We start from the raw sequence: 15,869 nt of genomic DNA on the forward strand, positions 1-15,869 counted from the left end.
ATAGATGGTCTCTACCTCAAATTGATAAAAGCCACCTATGAAAAACCAACAGCCAATATCATACTAAATGGTCAAAAACTGAAATCCTTCACACTAAAATCAGGAACAAGACAAGGATGTCCACTATCACCACTCTTGTTCAGTATAGTTCTGGAAACATTAGCCATGGCAATTAGACAAGAGAAAGAAATAAAAGGAATAAAGGTGGGAAATGAAGAAGTCAAATTGTCATTATTTTCAGATGACATGATACTCTATATAGAAGACCCCAAGAACTCTACCAAAAGTCTTCTAGACTTAATAACCAAATTCAGTAGAGTAGCTGGTTACAAGGTCAACACACAAAAATCAATAGCTTTCCTCTACACCAATGACAGACTCACCAAGAAAGAAATAGGGCAAATAATTCCTTTCACAATAGCATCCAAAACACTGAAATACCTAGGAATCAACCTAATGAAAGAAATCAAAGACCTCTTCTCTGAAAACTATGGCATTCTGAAAAGAGAGATTGAAGATGATATCAGAAAATGGACCGACATCCCCTGGTCCTGGGTAGGAAGGATTAATATAGTGAAAATGGCCATACTTCCAAAACTGCTATGTAGATTTAATGCAATTCCTATTGAAATCCCAGCAGCATACTTCATGGACCTTGAGAAAACAATCCAAAAATTCATTTGGAGCAAGAAGAGACCCAGAATAGCAAAAGCAATTCTAGCTAACAGTGACATGGCAGGGGGTATCACAATCCCCAACCTGCAAGTGTACTGCAAAGCTACTGTGATAAAAGCAGCATGGTACTGGCAAAGAAACAGACCTGAGGACCAGTGGAACAGACTAGAAGATGCAGAAACAATGCCAGACACACTCAGCCATCTCATCTTTGATAAAGGAGCCAAACATCCTCACTGGAGGAAAGATAGCCTCTTTAATAAATGGTGCTGGAAAAATTGGGCTTCAACTTGCCAAAGATTAAAACTAGACCTATATCTCTCACCATGCACTAAGCTAAAATCAAAATGGATTAAACATCTAAATATTAAAATAAAACCTCTGAAACAGTTGGAACAGAGGTTAGGTAGAACTCTTGAAGACATTGGTGTAGGAAAAGATTTTATGACAAAACCTCAGTTGCCCATGAACTAGCACAAACAATCAACAAGTGGGATCTCTTCTTATTAAAAGGCTTCTGCACAGCAAGAGAAACCACCAGCAGTGTGAAGAGACAACTCACAATGTGGGAAAAAAGATCTTCACCTGCTGTTCCTCAGACAAAGGTCTACTATCTTGAATCTATAAAGAACTTAAAAAGATCAGACCTCCCAAATATAAAGATCCAATCCGAAAATGGGCATCTGAAATGAATAGACATTTCTCAGACAAAGAAGCACAAATAGCAAATAAATACATGAAAAAAATGTTCAACATCACTGGTCATTTGAGAGATGCAAATGAAAACAACACTGAGATTCCACTTCACTCCAGAAAGAATGGCTGCTATCATGAAATCAACCAATAACAAATGCTGGCGGGGCTGTGGGGAAAGAGGAACTCTGCTCCATTGCTGGTGGGAGTGTAGACTGGTGCAAGCACTGTGGAAATCAGTATGGAGATACCTCAAAGAACTAGAACTGGAAGTCCAATTTGACCCCGCTATTCCCCTGCTGGGGATCTTCCCCAAAGAATTAAAAGAATCATACCACAGTGATATACATGTGTCATGTTCCTAGCAGCACAGTTTGTAATAGCTAAAACTTGGAAACAGCCCGAATGCCCATCAACTGGGGACTGGATAAAGAAAATGTGACTTTTTTATAAAATGGAGTACTGCTTATCCATAAAAAATGAGAAATTAGAGACATTTATAGCTAAGTGGATGCACATTGAGGCAATACTCTTAAGTGGAATAAATAGGACACACATGTATAAATACCAAATAGTTTCTCTGGTGTGAGAAACTGAAAGTGTAAATAAGGAGTAAATGTATAATAGGTAATGTGAAATAGGAAGAAAAGGGGCAAAGGGGAAGGAAGTGGGAAGGCTATGAGAAAGGAAAGAAGGGAATGGGATTAATATGAGAAAATGGAAAAATAGGAACAAAATCTTTATAAATAGGGAGGAATGGAGTGGTTGAAGGGAGGGCTGGGCAAGGGTGAAAAATAAGAACCAAGAGAGACTATGTAAAGGTGCAAATTTCCAATGATAAATGTCATTATATTGTATACCTAAAATGTACCAATGATTAGAATGAATAATCGATAATGCAAAATAGGAAGAAAAGGTCCAAAGGGGTAGGGGTAGTGGGAGGGGCAGGGGAAAGGAAAGAAGGGAAAGGAAAAATGATGAGAAATGGAAATAAAGTCTTAAAAAAATTGCTAGATACAATCGACCTTAGGTAATAATAGAAATATGTTAAGCAAACTGCTTCCATAGAAATTTTATTCTGGTTAATGCCTTGATGTATGCAGTCATTTGAAATCTTTGTAAATGAAGAAGCAAAATAAAATGTATCTAATGTAGTCAGTAAAAAAAAAATATCTTGTATAATTCATCAGTGGAGCCATTTGGACCTGGGCTTTTCTTTGTTGGTAAATATTTTATTACATTTTCAATTTCACTCATTGCAATTGGGGTATTTAGAATTTCTATATCTTCTTCATTTAACTTTGGCAATTCATATGTATCTAGGAATCTGCCCATTTCGTCTGTGTTTTCCATTTTATTGGAGTAGAGGTTCTCAAAGTAGGTATTGATGATCCTCTGGATTTCTGTTGGATCTGTTGTGACTTCACCTTTTTCATTCTTTTTTGTTGTTGTTGTTCAAAGGTGAATTTATTGACAGAAAATTGAGAAGCTTAATAAAAAGTATCTATAGACCTTAAGAGCAGTTGGAAAATGGAAAATTTATATGAAATCCAGAAAAAGGCCTGAGGTTTTACTTGAGTGTATCTCCTCTCCTCCAATAAATTCAAGAATTCAAACAATATTAAAAGGCTAGAAAGATTGTATAAAATGCACAGTGTAAGCCTCTCATGAACATATTTAATTAAGTTAAATGATGCACATGTTTAATTAAGAAAATTATTGAAAAGTAAGGGGCAAAGAATATATTCTTAAGATGTACCCAGTACAATACAATAGTATAATGACATTCAATAGTGTAAGAATGTTTCAGAATGCTTTAAATAAAAAATAGTAACAGCAATAAGACACTAGGAAATTATCAACAAAACGTATGGAGTAATCATCCTCCCTATTTGCTGTTATAATGTGTCTATGTCATCTTTGGCAGACAAATGTTAGAGTTTGTCTTCCTCCTTCAAAAAGCTGAAGGACTAAGGTTACATGTCTCTAATACCCTTAAACCATTAAAGTTATCATTCTGTGTACAATCAAAGTAAAATAATAAGTAATATCAAATTCTATGAATAGAAAAACTACCTCTTTAAGAAGAAAACTTCAAATAACTGATTTATTTCAATCTTTTTAAAAAAATAATTTAAATAGTTTCTTATTTACTGCAGTGAATAAAATGCTGTAGAATTTGATATGTTATAACTTCTTAAGCTTTCTTTTTTTTCTCCCCATTAACTTTATTGGTACATTTTAGGTATAAAATACAGTTACATTCATCATTGGGATCTTGTACCATTACACGAGTCTCTCGGTTCTTTTTTTTTTCCCCTTCCTTTGCCCTCCCTTCACCCCCTCCACTCTTCCCTATTTGCAAAGACCTTATTTCCATTTTTTTCCTCTTCTCATATTTTTTCCTTTCCGTTTCTTCTCTTCCCCTACCCCTCCCAATTCCCCTGCTCTTTTAGAACTTTTCTTTCTGTTACACAATATCAATTATACATTTTTAAAATTACAATATTAAGATCTAGGAGACATTACCACAGATTTTACAGAATTTAAAAGGATATAGAAAGCATATTACAAAAATCTTTCTGGAAATAAATTTGACAACTTCTAAGAAGTAACTTGAAAGACAAATTAAAGAAACTAACTCTGGAGGAAATATAAAATTGGAATAGCACCTATTAAAGAAAGTATATTCCTAGCTTGAAAACCTACCTATATGACAACAGCAGGCTCATAAACATCTTAACTTATAAATTATATCAAACAATTAAAGCAGAAAAAAGAAGGAACACTTCTCCCCTCATTTTAGGAACTCAACGTTGTGCTAATCCTAAAAATGGATAAAGATAATAGAAGAAAAAAGTATGAACATAGATAGAAATTTGTTTAACAAAACAAACTATTAGAAGTCAGATCTGGCAGGATGTAGAAAGTGGTTTTGTTATAGGGATGGCAGTGTTGGTTCAGCATTGGAAGATCCACCCTCAAAAGTCATCATTTTAACAGAGGAAAGGAAAAAGCCATATGATCCTGTCACTAGTTGGAGAAAAAATATTGGACTAAATTCCACAGCTGTTCATGGTAAAAGCTATCAGGAGCCTAGAAGTAGAACAGAAACTTCTCAACAGATTAAAGACATGTACTCCATACTTCCAGTGAGAATGCCTTATATGAATGGAGAAGATACAATGCTTTCTCCTTAAGGTGGGGAACAAGGGCAGATATGCTTACTCTTTATCTGTCCATTAAACTTTGAAACCTAGTTCCCACCAAAATAGTCTGGCAATAAAATGACACAACAAGGATAGGATTGGCACGGCAGAAGCAAAATTTTTATATGCAGATGAAATGATCATCTTCAGAGAAAATACTAAGAAATCTCTAGGAGCCCCTAGAACTTGTACTTGAATTTAGCAGGATTAGAAAACACAAGATATATATAAAAATTCAGGTCTGTGTAAACTTGCTATAAATGAAGAATTGGATATTGAAATTTAAAAGTTATGTATGAATACAAAGGACCTAGAAAAGTTAAAAGTAGAAACAGAAACAAAAACAGTGTTGGAAGACATTTAATACCTAATTTTAAGACTTCTTCTAAAGCTACAGTAATCAAGGCAGTGTTGGTATAAGGAAAGACATATAGATCATTTGAATAAAACAGAGAATCTAGAAATAGAACCACACATATATGGTCCACAGACTTTTGAAAGATTATTTAACATTAGCATTTTATAGAATATAAACTCAGTTCAAGAGCCGAAGAGGAGATAGTGTCTTCAGCAAATGGCAATAGAACACCTGGTATCTGTATATAAAAAATTAACCTCAACCCTTTATTTCCGTACATGAAAATAACTTGAAGGGACCTATGAACCTAAATATGAAAGCCTAAAAGTATAAAATTTTAAGAAGAAATTATAAGGGAAAATATTTATGAATTCAGTGTAGACAAGAACTACCTAGGATACAAAAATCATGATGTATAAAAGAAAAAAATTGATAAATGAGATTCCATCAAAATTTAGAACTTTAAATGACATCATTAACATGAAAAGTAGTCCTTAAACACACCATATTTACAATGCATATAACCTATGACCAGAATATATAAAGAATTCTTAGAGCTCATTAATAGACAACCCAATTAAAATGTAGACATAAGAAGATGATAAATAGCCAGTATAGCACAAGGAATGGTGTGCAACTCTAGAATCAGAAAAATACTAATCGGTACAATAATAAGATTGAATTATACACTCATTAGGGAGATGAAATTAAAAGTTTTAAAAGCCTTGTCATGACTTTTTCTTTTTGTTGGATTCTCCCCCTTTGCATTTAATTTGTCACACCCAATGGATTCATTCTGCTGGGTTTCCTGGGGTTGTGATCCTCATTGTCTTTTCCTAGGGTATTTTCTAAAATTTTCTGGAGTGCCGGTTTGGTATTGATGAAGTTCCTAAGGTGCTCTTTATCATAAAAGTATCTTATTTCTCCATCAATTTTGAAAGATAGTTTTGCAGGGTACATCAATCTGGGTTGGAGGCTGTTTTCCTTTAGGGCTTGAAATACATCACTCCAAGCTCTTCTTGCCTTGAGGGTTTGCATTGAGAAGTCTGCTGTGATTCTGATGGGCTTTCCTTAGCATGTGATTTGTTTCTTTTCTCTCACTGCTTGTAGAATTTTATCCTTCTGTTGGATTTCTGGAATCCTAACTATTATATGCCTATGTGCAGACTTTTTTTTTGATTAAGGGTAGCTGTAGTCCTATATGCCTCACTTATCTGTATGTGAAGTTCTTTTACCCTGCTTGGGAAGTTTTCTGCCATCACTTCTTTTACCATTTTTTTTTTGTCATCTGCACTCTCTCCTCTTTCTTCATTGACTCCAATCAGTCTTATGTTATTCTTCTTTGCATCATCTAGCAGCTGCTGGATTGATTTCTCATGGTCCCTTACAATTTTAAAGCAATTTTTCTTTTCTTCCTCACTAATTGCAATGTTATCTTCTATATCTGAAATTCTATCCTCACATTGGTTCATTCTGCTGCATAGACTTTCGATGGAGTTTTTAATCTCTTGGAAATCTGTTTGTATCTGTTTTATGGATTCCATTTGTTTCCTATGTTGGGATTCCATCATGTTCCTCAGATCCTCTATTTTTTTTATCTGTGTTCTCTCTAGATTTATTAATCATGTCTTGCACCATGAGCAAAATCTTTGTTATCTGAGTAATTATTTCTGATTTCATTTTTCCCAGATCCTCTTTTGTTGCCAGTTCAGAGAGTCCAGGTGTTTGAGTATCAGATTGTTCCATCTCATTTCCCTTTGGGGTTTCTGTAGGTGATCTGGAAGTCTGTTTTTGAGGCTTGTTTATGTGTTTTCTCATTTCCACGGGGGGGGGGGTACCTGCTTCTGGCGCCCACGGAGCTCACCTTCTCTGCCCTAGGAGCTTGGGATGGCAGCGGGGGAGCTTCCTTCTGGGTTCTGGGACGGGTTCACCTTCTCTGCCCTAGGAGCCTGGGATGGCTGCGGGGGAGCTTCCTTCCAGGTCACCTTTTTCATTCTTAATTGCATGTATTTGTGCCTTTTCTTTCCTTTTTTTGATAAGCTTGGCTAAAGGTTTGTCGATTTATTGATTCTTTCAAAAAACCAACTCTTTGATTCATTGATTTTTTTGTATTCTTCTCTTAGTCTCCATTGCTTTGATTTCTGCCCTGATCTTTGTAATTTCCTCTCTTGTATGAGCTTTGGATTCATTATGCTCTTCTTTTTTTTTTTTTTTTTTTTTTTTTTGCTACTGAGGATCGAACTTGGGACCTTGCGCTTGCGAGGCAGGAGCTGGAAACACTGAGCTGTTGTGCCCAGATTTCGAGGTCCCCAAAGACCACCAAGGAGCTGATTCCGATGTAAACACATGAGGATCGTTTATTCAAGCTCGAGCAGGGATTCCTAACCGTCACCACCGCAGTGGGTCAAGATTGAGAGCCTCAACTCCAAATCAGCAGGAGTTTTTATAGTAGTTACAGCAAGATTCTAGATTGGCAATTAAACCTGATTGGTTGTGCCTTGTGTACCCAAGCTGCAAACGGTTACACCTGGGACATTGGGGTAGCTGTTGCCAGGGGACGGCTGAACACTTATCACAAGCAGATGGGCAAAGTACATCTTGTGGTTTTAGGTCCCACAGAGCTAAATCCCCTGGCCCGTGTGCTCTTCTTTTTCTAGGAGCTTGAGGTTCTGCATTAGGTTATTTATCTGAGTTTTGTCTGTTTTCCTAATGTGGGCATTCACTGCTATGAATTTCCCACATAGAACTGCTTTCATTGTGTCCCATAGATTCCTGTATGTTGCACTGGCATTTTCATTTACTTGTAGAAACTGTTTAATTTCTTCTTTAATTTCTTCTGTGACCCATTGGTTGTTCAAGAGGGTGTTATTCAGTTTCCATGTGTTTGTTGGGTTTTGTGGTTTCTAATGTTATTGATCTCCAATTTTATTGCACTATGGTCTGATAATATTCAGGGGGTGACTTCAATTCTTTTACATTTACTTAGACATGTCCTATGAGCTAGCATGTGGTCTATTCTGGAGAATGACCTGCTGGCACAGTCTGCTCTCTCTTTCCTCCAGTTTGTTGGGTCCTTGATATCTTTTTTTCATATTTTTTCTTTTTTTTGGTACTGGGGATCAAACTCTGTACCTTGTGCTTGTGAGACAAGTGGCAGAACCACTGAGCTATGCGCCCCCCCCATATCTTTTAAACCCAAAGACATTGAAATTAAAGAGATAAATTTAAGATATTTTCCTTGTCAAAAGGAAGAAATATATTTTTAAGTAGATCCATTGACCACAAGCTCCAAATCAATTTCCTGGGAAATTCATCTTCTCCAACATTATTCCTACACTCATACACAGAAATTCCAAGAAATTCTTAGATATTTTGTGTGCCTTATATTAGCCATCTAAGAAGTAGGTAAATCTAAAATACCCATTTTCACTCTTTCTGTACTCATTGCATTTTATGTTTTAGTAGATAATATGATCACTCTTGCACTGAAATAAATAAATTTATATTTCCAAGTATTAAAATATTCAAATTTATAGTGTCTCTCTGATGTACTGATTACCTACCAAACAGCAACTTGTAGGAAGTCAGTCTGCCTATTCTGTTCTGTGGTAGTATTTCTTTTTTTTTTAACTTTTATTTTTTTCAGTATGTTTCAGTATATAATGAATACAGCATGGGGAAATGGTACACATTTTAATTCTTTTTAAGTCCCTGTCCTCTCTCCTTTCTCCCTCTCCCCCCCTTTTTTTTTTGGTACTGGGGATCAAACTCCGGGCCTTGAGCTTGTGAGGCAGGCGGAGGCACCACTGAGTGACATCCCGGCCCCCTTGTAGTTTTTTGATGTCTTTGCTCCCTCTTCCTCTTTCCTATCTTTCTCCTGTGCTTCTTCTGCTCCGGCTCCTGCAGCCTACCCTTCCTCCTTTTCCCTCATTTGTCACTCGTATAGAGCTGTAGGCCTGAAACTAGGTCATGGGGCTGTCAAGATGTCAGCTTCAAATTTAGCTCTCAATTCCCTGTCTCTAAACCATTTTATACTTTGGGGATGATTTGCTCTTCTTTGTGGTTAGATGGAACAATTTGAATGCCCTTTCTGTTGCACATGGGTTTTTCTTTATATATACCTGCTTAAATAGCTTCTTAGAAGTTCTTATGCATTGGTATCCACACATTTTGGGATTCAGGATGGCTTAAAAACCTTCAAGTCTTTCATGAATTTTTCAGAAGAGGAACAGGCACCTTACAAAAGGAACATGCAGCTGATTTTTGTCACCACATTTACAAAACAGTTCCAGTAACCAAACACAGCCTACTTCGTACAAATGCAATTATGGCTATGCCTCATTGAGAGAAGAGATTTTTAAATATTAAGAATAAAATGAGCCACGGAAAACTCAAATATCCTCCCCTAGGAAAAAATAGTGAAGTCTGGTATGCATTAAAATACTTGAATGCTAATGGAAGAGAAAAATGTAAGGCCTGTGTGTCTATTTCTTTGGACCAAGACAGTGTGGTTTCTCAGTTTTCTCAAGTCCTGGCCAGTTTAGGATCTGGTGAGACTCTTTGGAGACAGGAAATGCGAGGTTGATGCAGAGTACAGATGAGTGAAATGGTTTGGGGTGCCTTGCGCCATATATTGTCCTGACCTTCCCTGGGGAGGGGCACCTTCAGACGCCAGGAGCCCACTCTGCTGGGAGGACCTTCTACTGCCAGAACCTCACAGCCACGGACATGGCGGAAATAGCCTCAAGACAAAGCAAAACAGGGCCAGAGGCAGAGACTTAGAGGACCTGTGGGTTTGAAGTAGGGGAAAGAAGGAAATCAAAAGCAGCCTAGAAGGTAGTGACCTCTTCCTATGCTTGGGTCCCCCCGTCCATCCCCAAGTTCACCATTAGCAGAACCAGGAGTGTCCAAGGCTTATGCAGGGATCTTTTCCCTTCAGTTGGCCATGCTAGTTCGTATTCCATCAATGAGAATCATTGGGGTTAGAGAGTTTCCTTTCCTTTCTCATCTCAATTTTATTTTCAATGCAAATGATATTACTCTTGATTCAACTCCAGGAAGGTCAATAGATTGTCAGCTATGAATGCTTAAGAAAAAATTAATTGACTCCTGTGGTCTTCCTCATAATTCCTTGGTGTAACTAAGTGTGCCTAGGGAATATGATCTATCCTCGCTGGTGGAGGAGGATTTGAGAAGAGCTCTGGGAGAGCAGGGTAGCAAGGAGGTTGTGGATGAATAACAGAAGAAGCGGGTGAGGGTGGTTGCTGACTGTGCTTCTAGAAATGTGGGAAGCAGAGCAAGCAGGCAGGTGGGAAGCTGTCAAAGTCAATATTGGGTTATTTTTGAACGTTTGCCCCTGGCCATGAACTGGAGGAAAGCTTCAGCCTTTTGGCCTCCAGGAAAAGAGCTGGAACCATTTATGAACAGCAGGCAACAGCCAAATTTCTGACTTGCCAATTAGGTGAAAGGCAGTGATAACTTCATTATGAAGTCCTTGAAATATCTACAGCTGGTTCTCTACTTTATTAAATTGATATATGCCTGTGACAGATTCTGGGGTATAGTATGTGCTAAAGAAATGTTAGCCTTATTAGTAGTAGTAGAAAAGGAAATATTGTTGTTCATATAAAACAGTTATTAAAAAAGAGTCATCCTATAATGATGTTTTATCACTAAATATATAGAGAGATAGTTCAATGTCAATAATAGAGGCACATCATTTTTAATGGCTGAAAATCATTCTATTAAGTAAAGTCACATATTTAGCAAGTCCATTATTGATAAATCCTTGGGCTATTTCTAGTTCTTTGTTTTATTTCTAGTTCTTAAAAATACTATTATAAGTAGTGCCGTAATAAATTTCTGGGTTGCCACATTTTTGTCCTTAAATCTTGGTGGTAGGACAAAGCCTTGTAAAACAGTGTACCAAAGGGAAAAGTATGAAGGAGAAGTCTATTTCTATTTACAAAAGTCTCTCTGCTCTAAAAGGAGATAAACCTAATCTCACAAAGAATTTTAAAAGATAAATGCCACGCAGAACTATGTGCATATGAGCAAGGAATAGCTTTGTGTTCTTGAAATATAAAGAGCTCCATAAATTAGTTAAAAAATAAGACTATCCTAACAGAAATAATGAGGAAAGTCTTTATACAGGCTCGTAAGAGTCAAGTGGCTAGAACTGAGATGCTTCTTTTAGTCAAAGATAAAATTTGTATTATTATTATTTTAAATAATTCCTTAAGAACCAACATACATCATGTACAGGTACAAGCACCCAATGATAAATGTAAATGTATTGTTTACCTAAAATGTACCAATAAGAGAATTTAAGGAACAATAAATAAATAAATAATTCCTAAGGCTAGTGAGGAAATAGGGGAATATTTTAACATGTTTTGTCCTCTTTTCTTTCTAGAGGGTTTCTCTATTATTGCATTTATCCACATTTTTATTTTTATTTTTACTTTTTTTTGGTACCGGGGATCAAACTTGGGACCTTCAGCTTGTGAGGCAGGCAATGGTACCACTGAGCTAAGTTCCCGGCCCTATCCCCATTTTTAAATAACATATACATTTCTACTCCTCCACATGATGCATATCCAGGCCTCATCTTTTTTTCTTGGACTTCAGATTCATATGTACTTGAATTATCACACTTTATTATTTGACAAATACATGAAAATTTACATATCCAAGCAACACTTTTATTTTCTTCTTGGGTCTAATCCTTGTCCAGTCCTTGTTCATCCAGGCTCCACATTTCAGAGTAGAATTATTTCTGATCTTCTCTCTGTTTCTCCCACACCAGCCTCACCAAGTGCCACCAGCACAATCCAAAGATATTCTCAGTCCGGTCACTTCACCCATCAGGATCACCCAACTCCAAGGTGCTATTCATTCCACCCTGAATTACAGCTGGAGCGTCCCATTTAATTCCTTCTATTCCTTGTTTCCTTCCCCACTGATTTTCCACTCCTCAGCCAGAATAATATTTTAAAAAATCTAAATAGAACATGCTTCATGCTTTTTCAGAGCTTGAAATTCTTCAGTGCATTTTTATTACTTATTTTTTGGTACCGGGGTTCAAACTCAGGACCTTGCTCTTGCAAGGCAGGCGACGGAACCACTGAGCTAAATCCCCGGCCTTTTATTACTCTTTATTAAATTGGAACACATGGTGCCTAGAGGAGCACATAGTCAGGACACAATAAATACGTATTTGATCAATTATTATCGAGGTTCTCTTTGATGCGGCCACGGACACTGCTGGATCCTCACTTTGGAGTAGTTCTCTGACCTCTGCCATCCCTCACTTCCTGCTTCCTCTTTCTGTTCTGACCTTGCCTTACCTCATGTCCTGCTTCCTCTTTCATCTGCCTCTGGCTCTTTCTTCTGGGGATCCGGACTGATTTCTCTGCCCCAGAGATCCTCACCTGGGACTTCCCCATGCTGCTATCTCCTGAGCGAAGCCCTCTGTCTGGCTGTAGGAGAAAAGTCACAGAAAGTCTTGACAGCCAATTAAGAAGCTCTCGCTTATCTTGACTGAGGACAGCTGCTGGTACCTACTGAGCGAGGAACAAAGCTTTGGCTTCTCATTTGTTCATGCCTGATGAAGACTGCCATTTGACCTGGAGCGCTCTCCATGGACATAGCCTGGAAGAGAGACACACAGCCTCAGGTATCTCCAACTGCTGGCCCACTGCCTTGAGGACATCACCATGCATGCCTTCCTGACACAGTTCCCGCAGTCCTCACTCAGCAGCCTTTCCCAGATCACCAGAGCCCTGTATATCTCCAGTGAGGTGGCTGCCAACAATAAGCTCCTGCTGCCCAGGGACTTGATCACCATCATCAGTGTCTCAGAGGCGGTAGTGAACACCTAATCCGAGAACACTCGGCACACACAGGTGCCTGTTCCTCATGCACCCATCTCAGATCTGTGACTTCTTTGACCCCATTGCTGAACACTCCATTCAGTGGAGATGAAAGAAGCCTGCACACTGCTGCACTGTGTTGCTGGCATGAGCCGCTCAGCTGCTGTGTGTCTTGCCTACCTCATGAAGTACCATGCCATGTCCCTGCCGGATGCTCACACGTAGGCCAAGTCCTGCCGGCTTATCATCCAACCCAGTGATGACTTTTCAGAGCTGTTCATCCACCATGAGTTCCAGTTGTTTGGCAAGAATACTGTGCATATGATCACTGCCTCAAGGGGGTGTTTCCAGGCATCTGTGAGGAGATTCACTTGGTAATTCCACTGTGAGCCACCCTGACAGCCTCTGCATTGGGGACAGCTGTACAGATCTGTTATTGATCCTATTCCAAGATCCGAACATGAACATTCTACTTTTGTTGATACAGGAGCAAACCAGATGATGCCTTTTACAAGGGCAAGAAAAAAGAAAGGTTGCTACAGCTTTTTAATCTTATAATCCAAATCTTTAAAGACTAAAGTCACTAACTGTAAGAGAAGATAAGTTCTCTACGCTTTGAGAAGTGGGCAATGGACTGGGCAGTGGTGGGGTGAGGTGAGTGATACCCTGGACAAAGAGACCAGAGTCCAGTGCCTGTAGCCGGCCTAGATTCCAGCAGCCCACCCCAGACTGACCAACCCAGAATGGAGTCTGCCACAGCCCACCTCACTCTTTCAAATCCAAAGCCAGAGCCATGGCACACCCTGAGATTCTTGGAGTAAGTGCCAACCTTCACCTAATTATTTGACTGCTATCATGAAAGACAAGGTGTTAGAGAGCCCATGGCAGTACTTCACACGCCTTTGGAGAAAGAAGGTGTTAGTTCCCTTCTCCCGGGCCCATGAGGAAGGTAGGCCTGATGTCAGGCCTCCAGGGAAGGTTCCTTTCACAGGCCTTGGCTTGGAAAGCTAGAGCTGCAGACCATGACTTAGCTCTGTCACCTCCTCTCCTTGTGAGCTGGTGCCTCTGGGAGCCTCAGTGTTCTCATCTGTGAAGACAGAACAATCCCACAGCACAGTGCCCAGCACACAGTGTGTGCTTAATGTAAAGGACAGATTTTATCCTGAGTAGTGTACTCTGGCCCTGTTTCTCCCAGCTCAACACACTTATCCTCATGAAGACATTGTTTACACAGTGCTCTTCCAGAAAGTCACCCTCTCTGAGGAAAAAGTGGTTTCAATCCTGTGTCAGAAGAGGCCTAGACTTAGAAGCCTTTTTAGAGTTCCTGCTGTGTTTAATCCAAAGTGACCTGGGTGTGTGTGGGGTGTTCTGAAGCAAGGGCATGCCTACAGCTTTCCCCAAAAGCCTTGTTTAGAATTGCTGACCATTACAGCCAGCAGCCCACTCTGATGACTCCTGGGATCCACAGGTAGATGTGTCCAAGGGACAAATGAGTGGATGCCAACCTTAGGCGGTGGAGCTCAGGGTTGCTTCAGACCCCTCACTGCCAGGATCTGGCTCAAGACCAGCTATCGTACTGCAGAGCTTTTGAGACCACACATGAGATAAAAAAGTACAAGAGCAACGCTTAACAGTTTGATGCTGAGCTGTGAGTCCAGAGCCAGTAGAAGCCAGATGCCTCTTCTCTCCAAACCTATCCACACCCCACTTTCATAAAGGGAGTATCCAGGGGCCCAGTGTGGGGGAGTCAGGGGAGAAGAAGGAAAATCAGGTTCCGGGACTGCTGTGAATGAGCTCCCACAATGCAATTGTTCTGGTGGAGATCCAGGTTAGAAAATTAGAAAATTTCTGTGAAGGCATTTTTAAAAAGAACTTCATTGGATGTATTTTTTTAATCTTTAAATTCCAAATTAACATATATAATTAACTGATTTGGATGTGCAGTTCCATGCATTTTATACATGTGTAGACTATGTATCTACTGCCAGAGTCGGGATACACAGCAGTTCTGTCCCCTACAAAAATCTAGACATGTTTTCCCACTCCAACCTCTGATAAAAACTTATCTATCCTCTATCCCTGTAACTTTGCCTTTTCCAGAATGTCACGTAAAGAGTCCTAGAGGATGGAGCCTGAAAATTCACTCTTTCTCTCAGCATCCTGTCTTTGAGATTCACCTGTGTTGTTTTTATGGTATTTTGTACGGTTATACCAGAGGTTTTTTTAATATTCACCCATTAAAGGATATTTAGACTGTTCACAATTTGGAGTGAATATGAATAAACCTATAAATTAAAAAAAGCGGGTCAGAGTCTGGACCCAAACCTACACTCTTCTGGTCCAATCCATTTAAGAGTGCCTTCAGTGTTGTGTCATTTGCACGGGAACACCCAACTTGATCTCTGGTGCTGTCCAATCAGAGGAGGACTGTGGAGTTGGGTGGAGAAGAAGGCATAGATATTTCTTAGAGAAAGAAGGGCTAACATGCATTCACTCCCATTTTCTTTCCTGAATTAGTCCATAACCGAAATGACCTTCCACTCTACCTTGCCAGTTACTCCCGCTGAACAGGCAGAATATGACCTCAAAGAGTCCCTGCAAGGCCAGGAAATCACTCAGTCACCTTGGCCATCACTGTCCTGTGTGGCACGGGGCTGGTCTGCTGGCCTCCTTTCCGTGAGTTCCTCTTTGCTTGCCTTCACCGCTTGCTCTTGCTGTACACCGGCTATGTCACATTGGCTCTCCCAGATGGCAACACATTAATGCCAACTTCCACATCCTGCTCTGCCCACACACTCATACCGAGGAGGGCTCTTGAGTTTCCCACCAGCCACTCCAATCCTGATCATCTTTCATCTGGCTTCTTCCACCGTTGACTAAATTGGGAGATGCTTCAGAAACTTCAGAGAGAGCAAACACATGCCCCGCTGCCTTGCCCATGGGTACTGCTTTGTGTCTTCAATGGGGCTGATTTATTTCACTCTGTCAAGCTCTTACAGGGAGGACATGTGTCCTTGTGTTCTCATCTCTGCTTCCTCTCTTTCCTGCTCAAACCTCTGC

General features: G+C 39.4%; 1 pseudogene; it reads left to right on the plus strand.

The window, feature by feature from the left end:
* The first annotated feature begins 12,605 nt into the window (after positions 1 to 12,605).
* LOC101726361 (dual specificity protein phosphatase 18-like) lies at positions 12,606 to 13,198 on the plus strand (annotated as a pseudogene).
* The last annotated feature ends 2,671 nt before the right edge of the window (positions 13,199 to 15,869 follow it).

The sequence above is a fragment of the Heterocephalus glaber genome, unplaced genomic scaffold (assembly GCF_053883595.1).
Source record: "Heterocephalus glaber isolate CG9 unplaced genomic scaffold, H.glaber_assembly_v1.0 deba00000621, whole genome shotgun sequence".
NCBI lineage: Eukaryota > Metazoa > Chordata > Mammalia > Rodentia > Bathyergidae > Heterocephalus > Heterocephalus glaber.